The 22,279-nt window shown below is 40.8% G+C and overlaps 1 long non-coding RNA gene across 2 annotated transcripts in view; it reads right to left on the bottom strand.

Annotated features, from left to right (window-relative positions):
* The window catches only part of LOC131495452 (uncharacterized), a 34,114-nt gene extending 19,051 nt beyond the window's left edge, over nt 1-15,063 (bottom strand). The window contains exons 1-3 of one of the 2 annotated variants that reach the window (XR_009253952.1): nt 14,846-15,061; nt 13,427-13,583; nt 10,223-10,509 (exon numbers count right to left, since the gene is read on the bottom strand). This is a non-coding gene — a long non-coding RNA (uncharacterized LOC131495452). Of the gene's footprint in view, nt 1-10,222; nt 10,510-13,426; nt 13,584-14,845 lie in introns of those variants that run through there. The other variant, XR_009253953.1, reaches the window with a different exon arrangement.
* Between the last annotated feature and the right edge of the window lie 7,216 nt (nt 15,064-22,279).

Genomic DNA, 22,279 nt, shown 5'->3' with positions numbered 1-22,279 from the left:
TACCCTGCTATCTGATACCCTCGATTGCTTTGTTGTATTCAAGTTTTATTAATTTCTTTTCTTCTCTAGAGTTAATTTGTCTTTTACTTCTTTATAAGCAGCACATTAGCAAACAAATTACAATTACCCTAACAATTTTTTTAAATTATCCTAAAAAATTACAAAATTTAGTATTTTCAACATTATTTAGTTGTAAATATATTTCTATTTTGTTTTATACCATGAGTATTTTTAAGTTTTTTAAAAATTTCATATAGAGGGGATACTTTCTCTTTTTGTTATTAATTTTTCGTTTAATTCTATGCTATTGTGTGGTTAATTTTTTATACATATTATTTTTTTGGGGGGGGAGAGAGAGTGCATGTGGGGGGAGAGGGACAGAGTGGAGAGAGAGAGAGAGAGAGAGAAAGAGGAGAAAGAGAGAGAGAGAGAGAGAGAGAGAGAGAGAGAGAGAGAGAGAAACCCAAGCAGGCTCTATGCCCAGCATGGAGTTCAATGGGGGGGCAATCTGTCTCATGACTGTGAGATCATGACCAGAGCTGAAATCAAGAGTCAGCCACCCAAGTGCCCCTATACATTTTATGTTCTTAAAAACAGTGTATATTTTCTAATTAAAGGGAGAAAATTTCTATGGATATAAAAATAGAAATATGGATATTAGATCAAGCTTGGTAATGGTTGATTCAAATCTTGTATATTATGGTTAATTCTTGGTTTGGTCTGATGGAGGACATATTTATTTCAGATTTTTCTTTATATATTAGAAACTATGGCTTTCAGGTGCATATACATTTTTGATCATAATTTCTCCTTGGTTATTTCTCTTTATATTGTTGTGTTGTATTACACTTTATTTATATTAACTTTCTCTAAATTCTATGTTGTCTGGTATGAACATTACAAAATAAGCTTTTTTCCCTTTAGAGTTTATGGTGTATCTTCTTTTCATAACTGCATTTCAGCCTGAATCATTTTATTTTAGTTTTATGTCTTATAAGTAGCAGATAGCTGGATTTTATTCTTTATTTTATCCAAAACTTCTCATCCCTATCTTTTAATCGTTACTCTCATTGCATTTACACTTATTTTAATTATTAAAATGTGGATTTATTCCTTCAGTCTCATTTTGTGTTTTTCTATTTACTACTGTTTCTTTTCTTCATTCCCCCCCCCTTTTTTTTGTAGGATCATTAAAGTTCAATATATTTCCCTTTATTTTCTTCTCTCGGTTCAGAAACTAAATATTTCTAATCCTTTAGTGCCTACCCTAAACTTTCTATTGTTTCACTGTGCATAATCAGCTTTAAATATTTTAATGGCATATAAAGTTATTCATTACTTGTGTTCTTCTCTTGAATAATAGGATGTAGCACTCATTGAACCTACAAAAGTTAATCATTAGGGGGTGCCTGGGTGGCTCAGTCAGTCAAGAGGCTGACTCTTGATTTCGGCTCAGGTCATGATCTCTTGGTTCATGGTATTGAGCCCTGAGTTGGGCTCTGTGCTGACAGCATGCATCCTGCTTGGGATTCTCTCTTTCCCTCTGCCCCTCCCCACCTCTCACTCTCTCAAAATAAATAAATAAACTTATGAAAAAATTAGTCATTAGTGTTTTGGTTTTTTTTATAGTTGCTGATTAATTAATTTATGGACTTTGTTTATTAATTTCATACCTCCTGCTGTTTTTTATATTCTACTCCTGCCTCATAAGCTCCTCTTTCTTCTAGACTTCCCCTAATATTTACAGGGCTTTGAACAAAAATATGAATAAAAGTCCACAGATCCTGTGTTTAAATATGTAATAGTTGTAAATAAAGCCCATCAATTATAAGTAAATGGTATTCTAAAATCCTTCTTGACAAATATGCCTTTATAACAACCTCAAAGTCTAGGTTCAAATTCAGATTTCTCGGACTTCCAAGCCAGAAAATCATGGCTCGGGAGAGCAGTGTCCTACAGCTTGCACCCATTCTGCTCTCAATGCGGCTCCATCCAACACAATTAAAGACCTTACGTACGTGTTTAAAGATCTCCCCACCATCCATCCACGCTCCATCCACACCCTTGCAAACAGTTCCCTTTTGGTCATCTCTTGGGTCACAGGGATGTGACCACTGGTGGCAGCTCCCTCTCTTGTAACGACAAACTAGGGAAAGAGACCTATATAGGATCTGTAAGTAGGCTCAGGGCTGTTTGGGCAGGAAATTCAGAGGTTCTGGGTATTGAGACCAGGGTCTAGAAGGTGGGCACATCCCCTTAGCTCTATAGATTCTGCCTGGTAGTAGCGGTACAGAAAAATGCAGAAGAAAAGGAAAGAGCTATAGCTTAGAGCTTAGGAGAGTTACCTGATTCTTTAAGTGAAAATGTCATGAAGCACATCCTTTGATAATATTTTCAGTGCAAAATTGCATAGTAAGCTGTGTTTTCCCTTTCCCTCTTAAATAATAGTTTAGTTAAGTAAAAAAATCTAGATTTATGATTATTTTCCCTTCACCATTGTTCTGATTTCTACCGCTTGAATTAAATACCTGATTTTAATCTCAATGTCATTACTTTATAGGCAATCTGCAATTTCACTTCATGTATCCGTTTGAAGGGTTGTCATGAAATGTTAGCCCTTGTCGTTTATGGACAGCAGTGTCATCAATCCATGGATGCATAATAAATACCAGCAATGGTCTTAGAAGTCGTTTGTGGAGGAGAGAAATTGCAATGCTCTTCTGCTTCTTCTCCATCCCCTGCTTCTGTCTTCGTTTATTTGGAAGGGGAAGTTCACCCACATTTTTGACCCTATGTTCCTTTGAAGTTGGGTGGCTGAGGCAGGCTAACTGTTCTTATCCACAAGGCTAGTTATTTCAGAAAATTTAGAGTATGCTATGCTAATTATGCTAGATGGGAGTAGGGAGAGAAGAGCCCAGTCCTGCCTCAAAACCCAAGATGGCCGACAAACCCTCCACCTGAAATGCTGGTATGTCATTCCATATTTGGCTATCTGGCCTTGCTTCACCATCTCCTTCAACAGAGAGCTCTTAGGTAGGGGCAGGGTGGGATTTAGACACTAAAACCTCCCGCTGGAATCTTTAGCAGAATTAAATTCATCTTCTTTATTGGATAGAAGAGATGGTACAACTGAAGCACAGAGAGGTGAAACTTTATACCCAAGTTATAAAGTTCATTACTGAAGTAGCAGAAAATTGAACTTAGATCTAATGTCTGGCTCAGGAATAATTCCAGGATCCTTTATTGAGCTTTTCACTTCTCTATTTTCTCAACCTGCTTCCTTCGCCAAGGGAGTTTCCTGCACCACATTCTCTACCAATATAATCCTTAAGACAACTGCATGTGTATGGAAGGGGCAGAGATTTTGGAGTCAGGAAGAGCTGGGTTTGAATTCTGCTTCTACTATTTGCTAGCTCTGAAAAACTACAAGTGTTAATCTCTTGGAGCCTCAATTTTTTCATCTTTAAAATAGGGATAAGGACACTTGTTTCAAAGTGTCCTTCTAAGGTCACTATGAAGCTCCTAGCTCTGTACTTGGCCCACAGTAAGAAACTAAATAAGTGATTGGTATTTTTATTGGTGTTTTTTTAATTAGTGTTTTTCATTTGAACGCATTGACTTTGGCCCCACCCTGACATTCCTCTTTTCTTTAAGGGAGCTCTTATCTTCATCCCATATTTGCCTTTGTGGGTGTTTAATGAATATATGGAATGTTCTCCGGGTAGAGATACATCTCATTTGCTGAGCGGGTAGAACTTCATACATTGTACACGAAGACTAAGAAGTGGTGATTGATATTATTATGTGATAAATGGAGAGTTGACAAATAGAACATAGCCATTTGATGCAGAATTCGTGCTTGGAGTTTGTTCATAACTCATTAGTCTGCTCCCAACCCAGCATATGAGTCATAGCCCCTGAATGCCAGCCTCGGGGACATGGAGACCAGCTTCTCCTTGACCGCATAATGTCAAAAGGCCCTCAGTGTGAATGTGTTAAGATGCTCAGCTACTGCATAATTAGTTCTCCTTCCTGGATTTCCAGCATTTGCCCCCATATCACCCTGGGTTGTGTCACCCTGTACTGCCTCTCACTTGACATTCTCATGGGAATTCCTGACTGATTTCTGGAAAGTGGGGGATGGGACTAAGTTATGAAAGTTTAAAGGATTTTGTTACAGATCCGTGTAAGTCATCAGAGAAAGAGAGCGTGGGATAGTCGGGATAACATTTTAACTCCAAAGGTGGAAATTATATTACTCATCCTCATGATTCTTGGGAAACAAGGAGAGTCTCTGCTTCTTGGCCAAAGTTCATGAGATCCCAAAGCTACACATACTCTAGCTTCTGGAAACCAAAGTAGCAGACTGTCATTATGAGGAGACCCAGTCAATGTACAACTCCAGGAACTTCAAGGGAGAAGTGGGAATGGGTACCATTGTCCCCCCAAATTATGATAATGTGGTTTCAGATTTTAAATACATGGCCGTGAAGTCCCTGAGCTTTGATGTATTAGAGTCAGGCCTTCCTGAAGGACACTTTGAGTGGTGTGTAAGAGACAATAGAGAACATGTATGAATATTGACTTTCAATTAAGACAGATTCCTAATCTCATGTTGGCATTTACTACTAACTGACTGACCCCGGTAAGCTATCTGCCATGTATAAGCTTCAGTTCCACATCTGAACACTGGGGATATTTAATACCTATTTCAGAGAGTACTTGTTTGTTTTGAGGATTAGAGGAGCTCATGTGTCTAAAACATTCATCACAGTGAATGGACCTTATTAAAGGCTCAATAAATGGCAGTTTTCTTAGGTGGTTAACCAAGTCACATATGTCTGTTGAGCTAAAGTAATCGAATATTTATTAAACACCGACTCTGCCCCAGACACCTTGCATCAGATACTAAGCACAGAGATGACCTTGTTGGTCGGTCCTCAAGATGCATGGGTCTATGTGTCATGTCTTATGACCATTTTGTTTTTATCTCCAAGACTCCATGAGAGCAGAGACTTTGTATGTTTTCTGCTAATGCTTCCCCATGGTCCAGAAGAGTAAATAAATTGAACAAATATTCACTGAAGTTTTATTTCTACCAGGCAGTGTTCTAGGTATGGGCGTATGTAAATGTACAAATCAGTCCCAAATCTGTAAGTTCCTTGAGGAACTTACATTTTGGAGGAATGAAGCTACTTAATAATAATAATAATAATAAATTTGCCACAAACCTTTTTTTCTAACTTGTGTATAGAAACTTTCCCTGAAGAACAGAGGTAATTCAGAAATACCTGGGCCCTAGGTAGCATGATGTCATTTATAAGCCACCACCACAGATACGACGTTTTGCAAGGTCACCAAGCCTCCTTACAGCTTCTCTGAGGGTGACATGTAAATGTGGGGTCTAGGAGAACATTGGGCTCATTTGGGGAGAAAGGTATCACACTTCCAGCTTAGGAGTCTGGTCTCCAGCCCATAGGACCACTTCATCGTTCCCCACCCTAGAAGGCAGCACGGGGCCAAGCCTGGGGCCCCAGTGGGTGGGGGGGGGGGGGATTAAGAGAACTTGCCCTGACCAGTAGGTGTGTGCCTGCTGCATTTCTAGATTTGTTCTCCTCGGGGACTGAGTGCCTCCTTCATCAAGAAAGCTGCCAGCATTCACAATTGGAACATATACAGGCCAGCAGGTTCTGATTAATCCAAATTGGAACTATTCAAACAGTCACAAGAAGAGATCTTTTCCCCTGAAGGAATTTACATGTGAGGAGAGACTAAGATGGGAAATAAACATTTCTATAATGATTAAAGTTAATTGGCTTGAAAGGATGCCTCTGAAAGAAATGCTTTCTGGTTTTAGTTCCAATCTATTTCGGGACAAGCCTGTTTTTCATAAGATTGGTAACTGCAAACAGATACTGCCCTTTCATTGGAAACAGATGGCACAGGACATAATTAAAGAAGTATGCACTGGCATCTCAAATAACTGCTTTCAATTACAGCATTTCAAGAGTATTAAGGGGAAATATTTTAAACAAGACCACTGCAAAAATAGATTTTGTCATTAACTTTGAAATAATATTTGACTTAAGGCTGAAATTTCCATGTGCCAGGTCTGGATCTCACAAGCTGATGCTGATTGGTGCAAGAGAAATTGAATCATTATGGTCCTATCGTTCAAGGGGGAAAAAATCTTCTCTTTCTCTCTCTCTCTCTCTCTTTTTTTTTTAACACAGAGAAAAACTGTATTTTTCCTTTGGTAAGACTCGCGTTTTATTTTGCCCTTGAATCTCAGTCATATTTCACAACCTTGAGGGGCTTTCATAATGAAACCATTTCAAGGTGAAGTCCACGAATGGGTTATGAATGTGGCTGTCTCTGTGTGTATGTAGGCGGTGGGGATAGGCCTGCCCCCCACCATGAAGTATGTTTATATGCCCTGTAGCCCACATTGTTAAGTATATGCTGTACATGTTCGTGCTGAGATGTATACATAAAACCTCCATATTAGGTGACGGGCAAAGTGGGCAGATTGCCTGGGCTGGTACATTCGTAATCTGAAGTTTGCTTATTGTAATTTTTCTCATTAGGTCATTTTAACGGAGATTATAATAATTATAAGATAGTTGCACAACACTGACAAGTTACAAAATGCCTCCCTCGTATTGTGCTGTGTAACGTATTGGAATGCTGTTTATTTCTCTGAACAAATACTCATTTACCGAGCGTCTAACATACGGCAGGCCCCGGGGCCGAGCAATAAACAATGAAGCTCCTTCCTTGCCCTCCTGGAGCTTATGGTCAGATGGTGGGTATAGACAAGTGAAAGACCAGAAAGCAGGATGGAAAAAAAGCTACGGTGGAGGGTAGTCAGGGTGGCACAGAAACTCTGAATAGGGTACCTCACCCCAAAAGTGGCTTCTCCTCTTTTACCTTAAACTTGGTTTTTGAAACAGAAGGTTAATGCAACTGTCCAATACAGGTATCCCCTCCCCCTTTGCAAAAGATGGCAGTGTGCCACTTTGCTTTGACAGAAGGCCTTACACTTGTGCCTGTTTTCATGAACCAAAAGAAATCGGAAGATGTTTGCTTTCACACACACACACACACACACACACACACACAAAAGGTGAAAAGTGAAAATAGCGTTTTGGGTTTGTTTTGCAGAACTGTTAGGAAGGGCAGCGCACACCCTGAGAGCCACGGTGAGGCTGCCAGGTTCCTTCCCTGGAACTTCCCTGGGCATCTCAGCATCCAGCTTTGAACTGTGTCTTGTGAGCATGTGTGCTTTATCGAGTTTATTTTTGTATCCATTAGCAAGATGTGCCCTAAGGTATCAGAAAAGCCTAAGAGAGGTTATTTTTGGGGTCTGGGCATGCCCAAAAGGTTTTCCATGTAAATTAATGGTAATTGTTTCTTCATTTTACTCCATTTTGGCTTATAAAAGATTTCATAGGAACACTCCACTTTCAGACAGCGGGGTGGCAGGGGGGAATCTATACATCACCTTAGCGGCTCAGGCACATATACCTAAAAAAAATTTTTTTAACATTTATTTATTTTTGAGAGACAGGGCATGAGCAGGGGAGGGGCAGAGAGAGAGAGAAAGAGACACAGAATCTGAAGCAGGCTCCAGGCCCTGAGCTGTCAGCACCAGAGCCCGAAGTGGGGCTTGAACCCACAAACTGTGAGATCATGACCTGAGCTGAAATCACATGCTCAACCAACTGAGCCACCCAGACACCCCCACATATACTCTTTAATGGACCAATGGCTCCTAATGACGATAGCAGCAATTGGGCAGATATCGTGCAATTTACCGATCACTGATGGGCATTAATGAATCAATAAACACAGCATACATTTACTTTTGATTATATGTACACGCTCTTGGGTACACACGCGGGGAGAGACAGAGACAGAGAGCACATGCACGCGCCATACTACTCCTTATCCACCAAAGATGGGTGTTAAGCTCTGTCTACCTGTGGGGATGGGTTAGGTCTAAGCTATCCCTGCTGTCACTCACCCAACTTTCACTAATGGTGTGCATTCTTAAATTTTTTTTTAATGTTTTATTTACTTTTGAGACAGAGAGAGACAGAGCATGAGCAGGGGAGGGCAGAGAGAGAGCGAGATACAGAATCCGAAGCAGGCTCCAGGCTCTGAGCTGTCAGCACAGAGCCTGACACCGGGCTCGAACTCACGAACTGCGAGTTCACGACCTGAGCCGAGGTCGGACACCCAACCGACTGAGCCACCCAGGCGGCCCAAATGGTATGCATTCTTGACATGGCTGAAGGAAGGGTTGTGGTGAATAACAAGTAAAAGAGCAAAAAACTAACCAGTCCATGCAGCTCTCTTTTCACCATATGGATAATAGATAGAATGTTGCGATTGGATTTTTAGACTTGTAAAAAATTTTTTGGAGTAATTAAGGCTTTAAGGAGCTTAGTAATTTCCTTCAAGGTTGTACTCAATATTCAACTTCTCCATGAAGACATTCAGATTAACCCTACCCAATAATTAGCTTTTCCTTATTTTGGATACTCTCTATAGTTTGTGTGTGTGTGTGTGTGTGTGTGTGTGTGTGAGCAGGGAGGGGCAGGAGGAAGAGAGGGTGAGATTGTGTATCTTATATCCTTTATTTTTATTTATAGGGAGTGAAAGGCAGTATCATGAATGTTAATTCCATTTGTTCAAGAAAACAAGAATTCTGTGCTCTGGCTAAGGGAGGGGTGAAGGAGATTTAATACCCTAAATAATGATGAAAAGTGAAGGAAGAAAAATCCTTTTAATAAGGAAACTTCAAATTCTTCAGGGGAAAGCCCTTTTTTTAAGGGTTGGGGATGACCCAGATTGGTGGACTAAATGACCCCTATTCTCCACCCTCCCCTGCATCCATACCCTTACCACAGTCTCATTGTGGGGGTGCATTTCCATGCGTCTCAGACTTTGGGCTCAGCCGTGTGATTTGCCTTGACAATGTAGGTGGGATTGACCGGGCCAGTTCCATGCCCAGGTCTTAAGAAGCCTCACATGCTTCCTTTCACTCCCTGTTGCCTCTGCTCCTTCTATGAGAGAAACATGCCTTGGCCAACTTTCAATCCCAGGTCAATGAGAGACATGTGGAGCTGAGCCACCCCAACTGGCCCAGAGAAACACAGTCACCCAGGGATCTACCCAGCTGAGCCCTGCCTCGCCTCAGCTCAGCCAACCCACAGATTTTAAAAATAAGTGATTGTTTCATTAAACCCGTGAATTTGGGGGTCATTTGTTATTCAGAAATATTGTGTCAAAACTAATTCATATACTGCGGAAGAAATGTTGGTGTCTGGAGAGAGGAAGCACGTGGAGCTAGACACAGGCTTCCTTCTGGCTCTTCCCCTGGGCCTCCATAATCTCTGGAGAGGCAGCTATCTGGGAAAATGGCCGGCTTGCCTGGTGGTCAGCTGAATTCCTTGACTTGGTGAAATTCATTTCCTGCTTATTTGACCAGAAACTCTGCCTTTCAAAATTTAGAGCAAGATCACACAGTTTGAGGGGTGGGAGGGTATTATTTGTGGTTCATAAATCTTCAAAATCTGATAATAACCAAGCTAAATGCAGTCTGGGGCCAACAGATTAATTTAGGATTGTCTATGCTTCTTATATTCTAAAATACTATGTAAGCTCCTGGATTATAAAGGATAATCCCAATTTTTTTTTTTTTTTGGCCTGGTTTAGTGCCAGGTAAATACAAGAATTAGTTAATTAATTAATTAATTAATTAATTAATATATAAACTCTTTTGCTATAAGGGCAGTTCTCCAGTGATGTGGTCCTTATTGTCAGCCAGGCAGGAGGTCATACAATCCAAAATCCCGTTTTAGCATGTGCTTTTGGGATCATTTCTGGTAAAGATTGCCTAAGGTAAGTTTCTCAATGAAACAGTCTCTTTGCAACAGAGGTCACTGGCAATTTCAGGAACAGCTCCAGAGTTAGGATGTCCCTTAAGGAGAGTGAGACAGGAATTGAAATTCTGCTAAAGAACTAAACGTTAACGGTTCCTGGGTTGTCAGGCCTATGTTGCACAATCTGGATAATCAGCTGAATGTTCAGTTTGTCCCTTTCTTCTCCAAGCCATTCTCAATGCCACCTAATAGCTTTCAGATTCCTTCTTGCCCAACTTTCTCCTCCTCAAATCATTGGATTTATATTCCGTGATTTCGGAAGACATAGGCTAAGACTTTGAGTGATTTAATCTTTCTTAACCAGTCCTTATTAGGAAATCTAATCACCTATACTTATACAGACTGAAGGCTAATTGCCTCAACAAGCACGCATTGAGAATGTCAATGAACAATTTAAAACTATCTCCAAGGTCAATGTCATTGGTCCCATCTGTCCGCTCTCCTTGATCTCAGAAAAATCCATCTCTGCTGTACAGGATTATACGCTTGAGGTGATGACCAGATGCCCAAGTGGAAGCATCCTGTTGCACAGCCCTTGGACTTCACTGAAGAGATAAGTCTAGAAAAAATAATCATAATCATTATCATAACAGCTGGGATATTTACCAGATGTAGGATCATCAGGGAAGTTATGCTTTACTAAGTGCTTTACTTTCATTATCTCATTGAAACCTCACAACGATCCTATGAAGTCGTAACTATTGTCAACCCCAGGGACGTTAAACCACTTGCAGTTAATAAGTAGTTGGGATGGGATTTGCACTCTGGTCTATCAGACTTCTCAGTTATTGCTTTTCACTACTTTGCTGATGCTGCGTCTGCTTTCACGATTTTGCTGAAAGCATGATTTTGCTTATTTTCTCAAAAGACAAGGACATTTTTTCCCACTTGCCCTTTTTACAAGTAAAGGGTACTCTGAATCTCACTTCATGCCAACTTTCTCTTGAGAGAACTCCAAAAACACTTAACAGCTTCTGAATGTAGCGGTGAATGACCCTAGCTCTTTTCTCATTTAGACTCTTTCCATTCAGTCCAAGGGTCACCACACTGAAGTGTCAAACAAGATGGGTTTATGAAGGAAATACAGAAAAATCTAATGTGTTACTGAGAATTTCACAAGGTAAGAGACACAAGAACTACTGTGGCCTTACCCCAATGAGGTCCTTACCTCTGCTGAGTTTTACCATAAACATTAATTTTAAAAATAAATCTCACATGTTTAATTTGCTATTTTCTTCTTTCTGAAAATAACAAAGCATTCCCAAGAGATTACCTGGGGCTAAGGAGAGTAAATCACTGTTTTAGGCAGACCAAAGTTTTGAAGAAAGTCTACTCAAAGAGGTTTCATGTGGCAAGCTGTCTAGGTCCTACTCGTGGGACAAGCCATAGAGTTAAAAAAAGAAAAGAAAAAGAAACTTTTTCGAGACTATGAGAAAAGCAGTACTTTATGCTATTTAGAGGAGCTTGGGAGACTTTCCCCCTCTTTGGTAAATGCCACAAAGGAGGCATTTCTCATGAAAACTTAAGTAGGAGACAGGCTGTAACATGGTGAGAGCTGGCCTCTGGGAATAGTTATGGGAGAGAGTGTGGAGCCAGGACCAGTAATTATGAGACACCAAGGAAAAAAGCAGAGGTTGCATAGACGTAAAATATTCCGAGAGGAAGAAAGAGAGTAAATGCTTTAAATGAAAGTAGTTCTCACCATACAAAACCCAACAGCGTTCACATCTGGTGTAGCAGAGATTGTATTAGACTTGGACATATCCTGGAAAGTATATTGAAAACTTGGATATATATTTCAAGCTATGCTGGATCGTCGAGAGACCTGGCATTTGAATCTTAGACCTACGTTTAACAATGTGAGTGACCTTGAGCAATTTATGACAGCCCCAAATTCATTATTTGCAAAAACGGGAGTCATGAAACAACATATGTGGAAGGACCGGCATACCTAGTAGGTGTTCGAAATGTATTTGTTGCATCTAAATCGTATAGCCAGTTTACACGAGGGACAAGAAGGCCTACTGTGGCCAACAGAACTGGGAACGGATCTCAGATTTCTCAAAACCAATCACTTGGTAACCATCAGGACAAGAGGATAGAGTTCGGCTACAGAACCAAAAACGAACAGGGTGGAGTCACTGAGTGCCTAAGCGGACAGCACTGTGGTAGGAGCAGAGAATAAAAAAGGAGCACCTATTGGGCACTGCTTCTGTCAATCAAGTTTAGGTGGCTCGCCACAAAAAGAACACAAGCATTGGGGTCAGACTTGCTTTCAAGTCTTGACTTTGCTTGTGTGACTTGGGTATAGCCTTTTCCAAGCCTCGGTTCCTGCATCCATAAAATGGGCACAAAAATACTGCCCTGCCATTTAAAGATTACAGATGATTATGAAAAAATGCCCAGCAGTTAGTAGACGGTTTGATGCATGGCAGTTATTGTTACTTAAAAGGCCATAGCTCCTTCTGAGCAGAAACTGAACCTCATGAATCTTTGTATTCTTCATTGTGTTTAGCACAATGCCTGTCATATATTAGGTATAATAAATCTTCATTAAATGGATAAATATATTTTTAAAAAAAAGCGTTCAATGCTCTTGCACTAATCGCCATCAGATGGAGCTTTTGTCTCACTTGAGAGTTTTTTCCCCTGAAAGACCAACCGAGCACCACCTTTGACTTCAAGACAGAAGAACTACTTGGGAGTGTAGCATATCTTTAAGACAGAAGAACTACAATAGACATAAATTGGCTGGCTGGGGGTGTTTGCCTATTAATGGCACATTCAACTCCCACCTAAACATTGGTCATACCTTTGGTTTTGGACTCAGTCCTATATTCATTTCCCAGCGCCATCATGTCTGACAAGTCACTTCGGGAAAGTTAGTTACCTCTTTGAACTTAATTTCCTCATTCATAAATAATGACCTTAACAGTTGATGTGAAGATTGAAGGAGACAGCCTACGTAGAGTGCCAGACATATAATAGGCAGGGCAAGATTTGAAACTCGGTATGTGACACCAAAGCTCAAGCTCTTTATATTGCATTTGATTTCCAAAGGGTTTTAAACTCCTTGAAGAAAGGCGCCATATCTTATTCAGAAGCACTTTGCATATACCTTCGTGCCCAGCATAATGCAGGGCAAAGAGTAGACATGTAATCTAATCAATACTTGTGGAGCTGAATTGCTTCCAACTGTTATCCATTCTGTAAGTGAATCAAGAACATTTCTGCTGGAAAATATGCCTTTGGGCCCAAGGAACCACAATTGATTCACAAAAACAAGAATACCGAAGAAACTTTCTTTCCCTTCTTAATATTATGAGACTGGTTGTTTGGGGGGAAAAACATAGACATTCTATCGTTTTGCTTTAATAAAGCTTTAGGTGAGTTAAACACTTAAGATGCTTCTAGAAGTGAATAACAGAAAACCTAGATGAAACTAGCTTCACGAGTAAGTACGTTTATTGGCTTACGTGCTTGGAAGTGTGTGTCAGGACTGGTTCATCCAGTTCAGCGATGTGATCAAGGATCCAAGTTCCTTTTGTCTCTCTTCTGATAACAGTGTTGGCTTTATCATGGATGTAAGTTGCCCACTGGTAGAAAATAGGCTACATGTTGCCTCATTCATTTCTGGAAAGAAAACATGAGAGAAAGTATGCCACTCCCAAGCCCAGAACATATTTTTTCCCTTCATAATGTTCCCACTCCTTAAACAGTAATTGTACTTGGGGCGCCTGGGTGGCTCAGACGGTTGAGCGGCCAACTCTTGATTTCAGCTTAGGTCATGATCCCAGGGTTGTGGGATCGAGCCACACATGGGACTCCGTGCTGAGTGTGCGTGGATCCTGCTGGGATTCTCTTTCTCTCTTTGTCCCTCTCCCCTGCTTACACACTCTCTTTCTCTAAAAAATAAAAAAATAAAATTAAAAAAAAAAAACGAGTACTTGTCATCAGTGGAATGCCATGCACTGATAGGCTTAGATTAGGGATCCTGGCAAGGGATATGATATGATGGTTGGAGTTGGGGTCAATTTCTCAAATGCCATTGTTTCTACATAGGGGTGGGAGTGGAGTGGGGAAAAGAACGAAGGGGATTCAGTCACTGTGCCCCAGCAAAGAGTATTATGTTTGCAGAAAAGATGTGGAAGTTTTGTCTAGATGATATAATTGGGCTGACCCATAGCTGGTTAAATAGTTCCCTGGCTAACAAGCTAGAGAGAGAAGTGACATATCACATACATCGGGAAGCTTCCATTCCTTTACCCTGCCAGCCAGATTAGGTTAAGTGCTCCTCCACCCTGCTTTTAAAAAAAAAAAAAATTTTAAAAAAAAATTTTTTTTTCCAATGTTTTTTATTTATTTTTGGGACAGAGAGAGACAGAGCATGAACGGGGGAGGGGCAGAGAGAGAGGGAGACACAGAATCTGAAACAGGCTCCAGGCTCTGAGCCATCAGCCCAGAGCCTGACGCGGGGCTCGAACTCACGGACCGTGAGATCGTGACCTGGCTGAAGTCGGACGCTTAACCGACTGCGCCACCCAGGCGCCCCTCCACCCTGCTTTTAAACAAAACTAGGAATTATTTCACACAAATACAGCCTGTTTATTATATACTTATGTAATTAGCTTCCAACCCAACCACGAGGCTGTTGAAAGCACCTGTGGCCTTACCGTCTTATTAGCCTCACCACATGACACAGAATCTGACATACAAAGAGGTCAATTTTTAAATATGACTGAATGAGCAGAACAATGGGTAGAAGTTTTAGGAAGTGAGATTTCAAATCCTCATACGGGCGAAAAGAAAACTTCCCAACAGTAAATGTATTATGTAAATTACTGACAATCACCAATCACTTAACCATAAAGAAGATGGATGTTGGATGAGGATACCTTTAAGGTTTCTTTTGATCTTGGAATCCAGTGATGTTCCGAGTTTACTGATGGTGATCATGATGTACACCACATGATGGTGGCCCAGATGGTTCCCATATAGAAGTCAGGACATCCTGGGTGGCAGGAAGGTGCTATGATCGGTTGTTTGGCTCATGAAAATTTGAACCTTCTCTCCAGGGCCACAATCTCTACAAAGGGAGCACATTCCATTCTCCGTGTCAGCCGTGATGACCAGTCCTTGCTGATTGTGATGTGGTGTGCACTTAGCATTCTCTGTTTATAGGCCAGATTCCAAGACAACAAGAAACATAATCGAAAGAAGCTCATGAGCCACTATAGTACCAGAGACGGGGAAGGAATTTCTTAACAGCTCGAGCCATCTTTAGCTCTAACAGTCTTTAAGGAAGAGCATAAACAAACGCAGAAGTCCACATGGCAGACGTTCAGTGTCTACCTGGTGCTGGGTATTGCGCAGGCCCTCTGTTTAGGGCAATAATGAGCACACGGAGACAAGGTTCTGGCCTACAATGAAGTTTAGAGTTTAGTTGGATATTTGCAAGATGCACACATTGTGCACGCGTGCGCACACACACACACACACACACGCAATACTTGAGAAATGTACAAAACAACATCCAGGGCAGCAAAGGGGTGATCAGACACTATAACACCCAGGAATGTTCTACACACAGAACAGCCTTCTACTCACCTCCTATCCTGTGCTAACCATTCAGTTTGCTTCTAACACAGACACTTTATCTTATTAGGACTACTTTTTAAAAAAATATTTATTTTGAAGGAGAGAGAGAGAGAGCATGCACACCAGCAGCGGAGGGGCAGAGAAAGAGGGAGAGGGAGAGAGAGAATCCCAAGCAGGCTCCTTGCTGTGAGCATAGAACCCAATGGGGAGCTCGATCATATGAACTGTGAGATCATGACCTAAGCCAAAATCAAGTCAGACTCTTAACCAACTGAGCCACCCAGGCACCCCTAGAACTGACTTTCTTAAACTCTTTGAGTTCACTAACTATTTCATGCAACCTTAGCTTGCTCTCTGTTGAAGTCATATTTTTAGCACCATTTTTATTAGTATAAAAGTGACACATCATTCTTCTGCCCCTCAGAACCAGTTAGCATAGTGGTATATGTTCTCTCATTGTGTGTGTGTGTGTGTGTGTGTGTGTGTGTATTCTTTCACAAATTTATGAGGTTTTCACATGCTAGAACACTACATATTTACATATATATATATATATATATATATATATATATATACATATGTATATACATATGTATATATATATATAGCTCAAACAGTCTTTAAGGAAGAGCGTAATATATACCTAGACATATTCTAGATCTTTATATATATATATATATATATATATATATATATGCAAAATTGTTAACTGTGGTTTTCTCTGGGGGAAGAATAGTGTTGGGACTTTTATTCTACGCTCTTCTACATTGTTCTTTTAAGGAACAAAGAAGTATTTGAATAAATTACTTAAATTTCTAAGGGAGAAAACACAATCTCTAGTTGCCAGTTGTCCAGTTGCCAATGAAAAGTACCTATTCTCTTAATCTGACTCATGACAGTGGTCTTCATCTTTGGGGGCAGGGCACGAAATGAAAAAAAAAAAAAGGTACTTTTTTTTTTTTTTCCTAGAGGGGAATAAAGACAGAAAAATGAGAAAGAAGAGTCTTGAGTTTTTATTAGAGCCCCAAAGTACTTAATGATTAAAAGAGCAAGTTGCGGGGTGCCTCGGTGGCTCAGTCGGTTAAGCATCAGACTTCGGCTCAGGTCATGATCTCATAGTTTGTGAGTTCGAGCCCTGAATCTGGCTCTGTGCTGACAGCTCAGAGCCTGGAGCCTGCTTTGGATTCTGTGTCTCCCTCTCTCTGCCCTTCCCCCACTCATGCACACGCGCACGCTCTCTCTCTCTCTCAAATAAACATTTAAAAAATAAATAAAACAACAACGACAAGCAAGTGTCAGGGGATAAAGGGCACTCTACGTTGGAGAAGTACTCATTCTCAGAGGGCTTCTCAGGGGGCAGGAGTCTTGTGTAGAGAAAGCTGAACCACCTGGAAATGAGGGAGCATGAGTCTTAGAGCTGGTTCTGCTAAACCCAGATCTTTGAACCTGGAGGAGTCATGGCATCTCTGTTGGCTTCAGTTTCTCATCTTTTAGGATAGATAATTCTGGAATATTTGAAAACTGAAAATTACCGGGGACCCTAAACTCTTCAACCTTGCCAAGTAAAGGCAATGAAAAGGAAAATGCAAACAAACTGCAAAACAAGAATCCGTCATGGTGTTCCATCATCATGTCATACACGAAAGGACACATTAGTGCCAAAGTGTAGGGACACAACCTTACGTTTAAAAAATTAGGGGCGCCTGCGTGCCTTGGTCAGTTAAGCGTCTGACTCTTGATTTTGGTTCAGGTCATGAACTCATGGTTTGTGAGATCGAGTCCCAAATCGGACTCTGTGCTGACAGTGCGGAGCCTGCGTGGGATTCTGTCTCTCCGTGTCCCTTCCCCACTTGCACTCTCTTTCTGCTTCTCTCTGCCCCTCCTCCGCTTGCATGCTCTCCCTCTCTCTCTTAAAATAAATACACATTGGGGCGCCCGGGTGGCTCAGTCGGTTGGGCGTCCGTCTTCGGCTCAGGTCATGATCTCACGGTCAGTGGGTTCGAGCCCCGCGTCGGGCTCTGTGCTGACAGCTCGGAGCCTGGAGCCTGCTTCGGATTCTGTGTCTCCCTCTCTCTCTGCCCCTCCCCCGTTCATGCTCTGTCTCTCTCTGTCTCAAAAATAAATAAAACATTAAAATAAATACACATTAAAAAAAACTTTAAAAAAATCAGCCTTGTGTAAAAACTCTCAAAATCTGCCCTTATTTGTCTCTTTGCTTCATCGGCAACTGCAAACTTTGTCATGGAGTGCACTTGGGAACCTCAGCGCTAAGCCCTGTGAATTTCTTCCTGGGGCTACAGTGCCTTCGGGCTCTGATCCTGTGCCTGACCCCAGACAGCTCACCGAATGGCAAATTCAGAGACTGCAAAGGTGGAGTAGAAGCCACACCGCGGGGCACTGAGAAAATAATCATTATTGAATAATGGCCACACGCCAGGTACACATGTGGGTGACGAAGTTCAGCACTGAGAAAATAATCATTATTGAATAATGGCCACACGCCAGGTACACATGTGGGTGACGAAATTCCACGGAGAACAAAATAAACACAGGAGCTGCCTTCATGGAACTTATTCTTTTCCATTAGGGAACCAGATTACTAACAAAGACACAGGAAATACGGAGTATATCAGAGGGTCTTAGATACCACAGAGAAAAAATAAAGCCTAGTAACTTTGATAGGTAGTCATTCAAGTGTGAAAAGTGGTCAGGAATGGTCTTCCTGAGCAGAATCTAGAAGGAAAGGAAGGAGTGAACCATGTAGATATCTAAGGGAGAGCACTTTGGCACAAGGTCTAGTAACCACAAATGCCCTTAAGTAGGAAGTGTGCTTGATATAGTCCAGGAACAGCTAGGCTGGGAGGTAAGGACAGGGAGGAAGTTGAAGTCAGAGGTAGTAAACACACAGGACCTTAGGAGCTCGGAGAAGGACTGGCTCTTCTGAGTGCACAGCGAGCTAGTGGAGGGGGTCGTGCAGCAAGTGACACAGTCTGATTTATGGTTTAATAAAATTGCTCTGCTACTGTATAAACTCTGGGTGGACAAAGGCAGAAGCAGGGAATCCAGCTGATGTTGTAATTTCCAGCCTAGGGAATAAAAAGAATAGACAGAGGAAGGTGCTACCTGAAACATACACACGCCTGTGCTGTTTCTCCTGCCGCTTTCAGGGTTGGAGAAATAGGGAAACAATGTGTTTTTCAGTGGGAGGAAGGCTAAGATTTAGAAATACACATATCTGTACCTATTTGTGTATATATGTTTACTATATCTCCGTATGTTTGCCGTATATCTTTAGGTATTTGCTTACATTGTATGCTACACATGAAATGTTTCTTTATGACTAAATGCTTTCCCTCTAATTCCACCCTAATTTTAGTTCCCTTAAGGTTTTCCTTCTTACTTCTACTTTTATTAGTTAATTATTTTATATATTCCATGGAAACCCCATGTATCAGTCAAGATGGACCAGGTTATGCGGCTGTAACAAACAGACCTCAAAATCTTGATTTAACACCACAAAAGTATATGCCTAACGTGAATCAGCAGGCGGACACTGATGGTATTGGTTACAAGAGACCAGATTGAAAGAAGCTTCACTTCAACCCCTGGATCCACAGTTGTTGAGGCAGCAAAAGGGTACATGGAAAATTCTGTACTGCCTTTTAAAGCCCAGAAATAATACCCACTGTTTTCCCTCACACCTCACTGGAGTAAGTCATACAGCCCTACTAACTTCCACGAGGCAGGAAAACGCAGTTGTACCAAGTAACTGGAAGAATAAGTGGAAAAACGTCAAACAGTCCTAATGATTCCCATGGTCTGGCTCTCTTTCTGATTGGATCCCATATTTGCTTTGCTTTTACCCTTACAGTTGGAGCTTTCCTGGGTAAATCTTCCCTGTTTATCTTAATTGAAATTTTTATTACCTATAAATACCCCCAATCACTCATACTCACGTCCAGATGACATTGTGCATTACCTTATATTGTAGTTATTTTTGTACAGACATACAAGTGACATCTGCTGTTCCGAGTGCCCACCTATCTTTTTCTTTACCTGACTAGGTTGGTCTTTGTAGCCAGAAAATCAATCCAAAGAGGTCCTAGGGGGAAATATATTTCACAAAGATTAAAAAAAAAGAAAATGGAGATGCCTGTTTCCTTTAGACCCCTTCTGTTCTTGGATAATACAACCTTCCCTTCCCATCTGTCATGCCCTCTTGGGTTTGCAATACATGTGGCAATGGGAGCAAGGAATTCCAGATGTTCTCTGCTACCTGAAGCCCAGCCAAAGTTCATTTTGTAAAGTGCTTGCTAGCAAGGGAAAAGCGACAGCATTAAGTGGTTCCCTCGTTAGACTGACGCACTGGTGAGTGGCAGGGCGCCATCTTGAACAGTAGTATTAGGCTTCCAACTCTGAAGACACTCTAAGACGGTCCCAAACGAAGACATTGTTTTGATTTTCCAGGTTGGGGACTGAGCTCCACATGTCATCTCACTATTCAGAGTATCACACTTTCTTTCTTGACATTCTAGAGATTTCTGACTGCATAGCAATATGACGTGGAGAGGAAAGTGCAAAGCTGCAGAAGCCTTCCAGGTGGAACCATCTTTTCAGACTTCTTAAACAATTATCTGATTTATTAAAAGTAAGGTCTCCTCTTAATTAAGTAACATGTGTTCAAGATTGCTATTTTTGTCGGCAGTCCTATAAATAAAGGAGAGTGAACACACCGGGTAAGAAGATGCGACAGAGTGATGCCAAGATAGACAAAAATCCTTGGGAGGACTTGGGTGGTGGCGGGGGGGGGGGGGGGGGGATGTCATGTTTTAAAACAGACTCCTACATTTTGCCATGAGTAGAAACAATATTTCATTTGTTTGACTAACTAGGATGATTCTTGCAAGCGGGGACTGTTTTTCCTTTTTTTCTTTCCTTGCATACTGCAGCCCAACATGTTGCATTGCCTACAGGAGACATCAATAAACACTCGTCCAGTGAACAGACAGAAATGGTACCAAGCTTGCTTTTTCTATCCAACAGGTGGCATTGTTGTTTTATAATTGGCCTTAGAACCAGCCCAGCAGCTAAGCAACCACCATCTGTTTCTGTTGTTGTTGCTGTTGTTTAAAAAAAAAAAAAAAAAAATCCCACCTATTGTTCATGGAATAGGGCAGAAATGACGAGAACACATATTCTTTTTAGAGCACTTTATTGTTGAGAAGACAAATATGACTGATGAGTCATTTCTATTACAGGGCATTAGCGAATGATAAGAAATACTTAGCTTTCCCCCTTTCCATTCCTCTGGATGGACGGAAAAGGAATTCTGTGTTTTCTTTTCATTTCTGTCAGTGACCCATTTAACATAACGCACACAGCTTTAATTTACACATTAATTCCCTAAATCACTTACGTATTGAAACAGTGGCATTTACAGACTATGGGTTTCATGCTTATTATTCAAAGCTGAAAAAGGAGGGAGCTGCAAAAGAAAGACATGACCCTACCTCTGTCGACCCTGCCTCTATCGTCCAAAATTTGTTGCAATCTAAGTAGTGAGATAAGATATATAGAAGTCATATTAGTAATCATCTAGGCAATAATTTAGTAATCTAGATAACCTAATAATCTAGTCATAATCTATGTTAATTTTCATGCTAACAATTTGAACTAAGTATTAAACATTATCTTTATGTGACTTTTATTTCCTATAGGAGCTTAATTAATTAGCGCACTTCTCTCTTGACTCCTTGAAAACAAGCATAAAGATTTATGCAAACATGAACTTATTAATTTAACTTCAAACATGACTAAACTCCAGAATGCCAGTAATTTACTAAATATCATGAGAGTGTGCCTCTTTTCCCAAAGGTACCTCAGTTACATTTTATCCATTCTCTTAGTAGAAATTAAAAGTGTATATATATTTATATTTCTTCGTTGCTTCCTTGTCAGGAAAAAACTGTGTTCAGCTGTGAGAAGAGTGGCCAAATGACTAATTAGGGTTACTAAAATTTCATCCATTTTGATTCACTTAATATAAAGCCTTTAAAATAGGGAAAGTGTAGGGGCACCTGGGTGGCTCACTCACTTAAGCGTCCAACTTCAGCTCGGGTCATGATCTCACAATCCATGAGTTTGAGCCCCGCCTCGGGCTCTGCACTGACAGCTCAGAGCCTGGAGCCTGCTTCAAATTCTGGGTCTCCCTCTCTCCTCTGCTCGCACTCTGTCTCTGTCACTGTCTCTCTCTCTCTCTCTGAAAAATAAATAAACATTAAAAAATTTTTAACAGGAAAGTGCATAGATACATATGTACACATGAGTCGATATATATATCCAAAAAATAGCTCATCTTTTTCTATCCTTCAAGAAATAAACAAAAAACCCACACAAACTCCAAAAATCTATAACCTTTCTTTCAGTCCAAAAATAAAATATTTCCGGGGAATGAGGAGTGAGGGTAGAGGGGAAACAGCAAAAAATAAGGGAGATTCATTTAGGCACAGTTTGATTTCTAATCAGGGTATAGGTTAGCAAGAACTTGTAAATATCATAATCTTATTTAGAAATTTACCAAGCTACTTTGACAGCTCATTTTATGAGTTTGCAAGTATTTTTTTTTTCATTGTTGAGGAATGGGGTATTTTGGTTAATCTAATAATCTGGTTTATACTTGACGTGGGTACTTATTAACTCAATCCAGCTGAGTTTCAGGATTCCTAATTGGG

The sequence above is a fragment of the Neofelis nebulosa genome, chromosome 15 (genome assembly GCF_028018385.1).
Source record: "Neofelis nebulosa isolate mNeoNeb1 chromosome 15, mNeoNeb1.pri, whole genome shotgun sequence".
NCBI lineage: Eukaryota > Metazoa > Chordata > Mammalia > Carnivora > Felidae > Neofelis > Neofelis nebulosa.
This window is presented reverse-complemented; position numbering and strand designations above follow the sequence as displayed.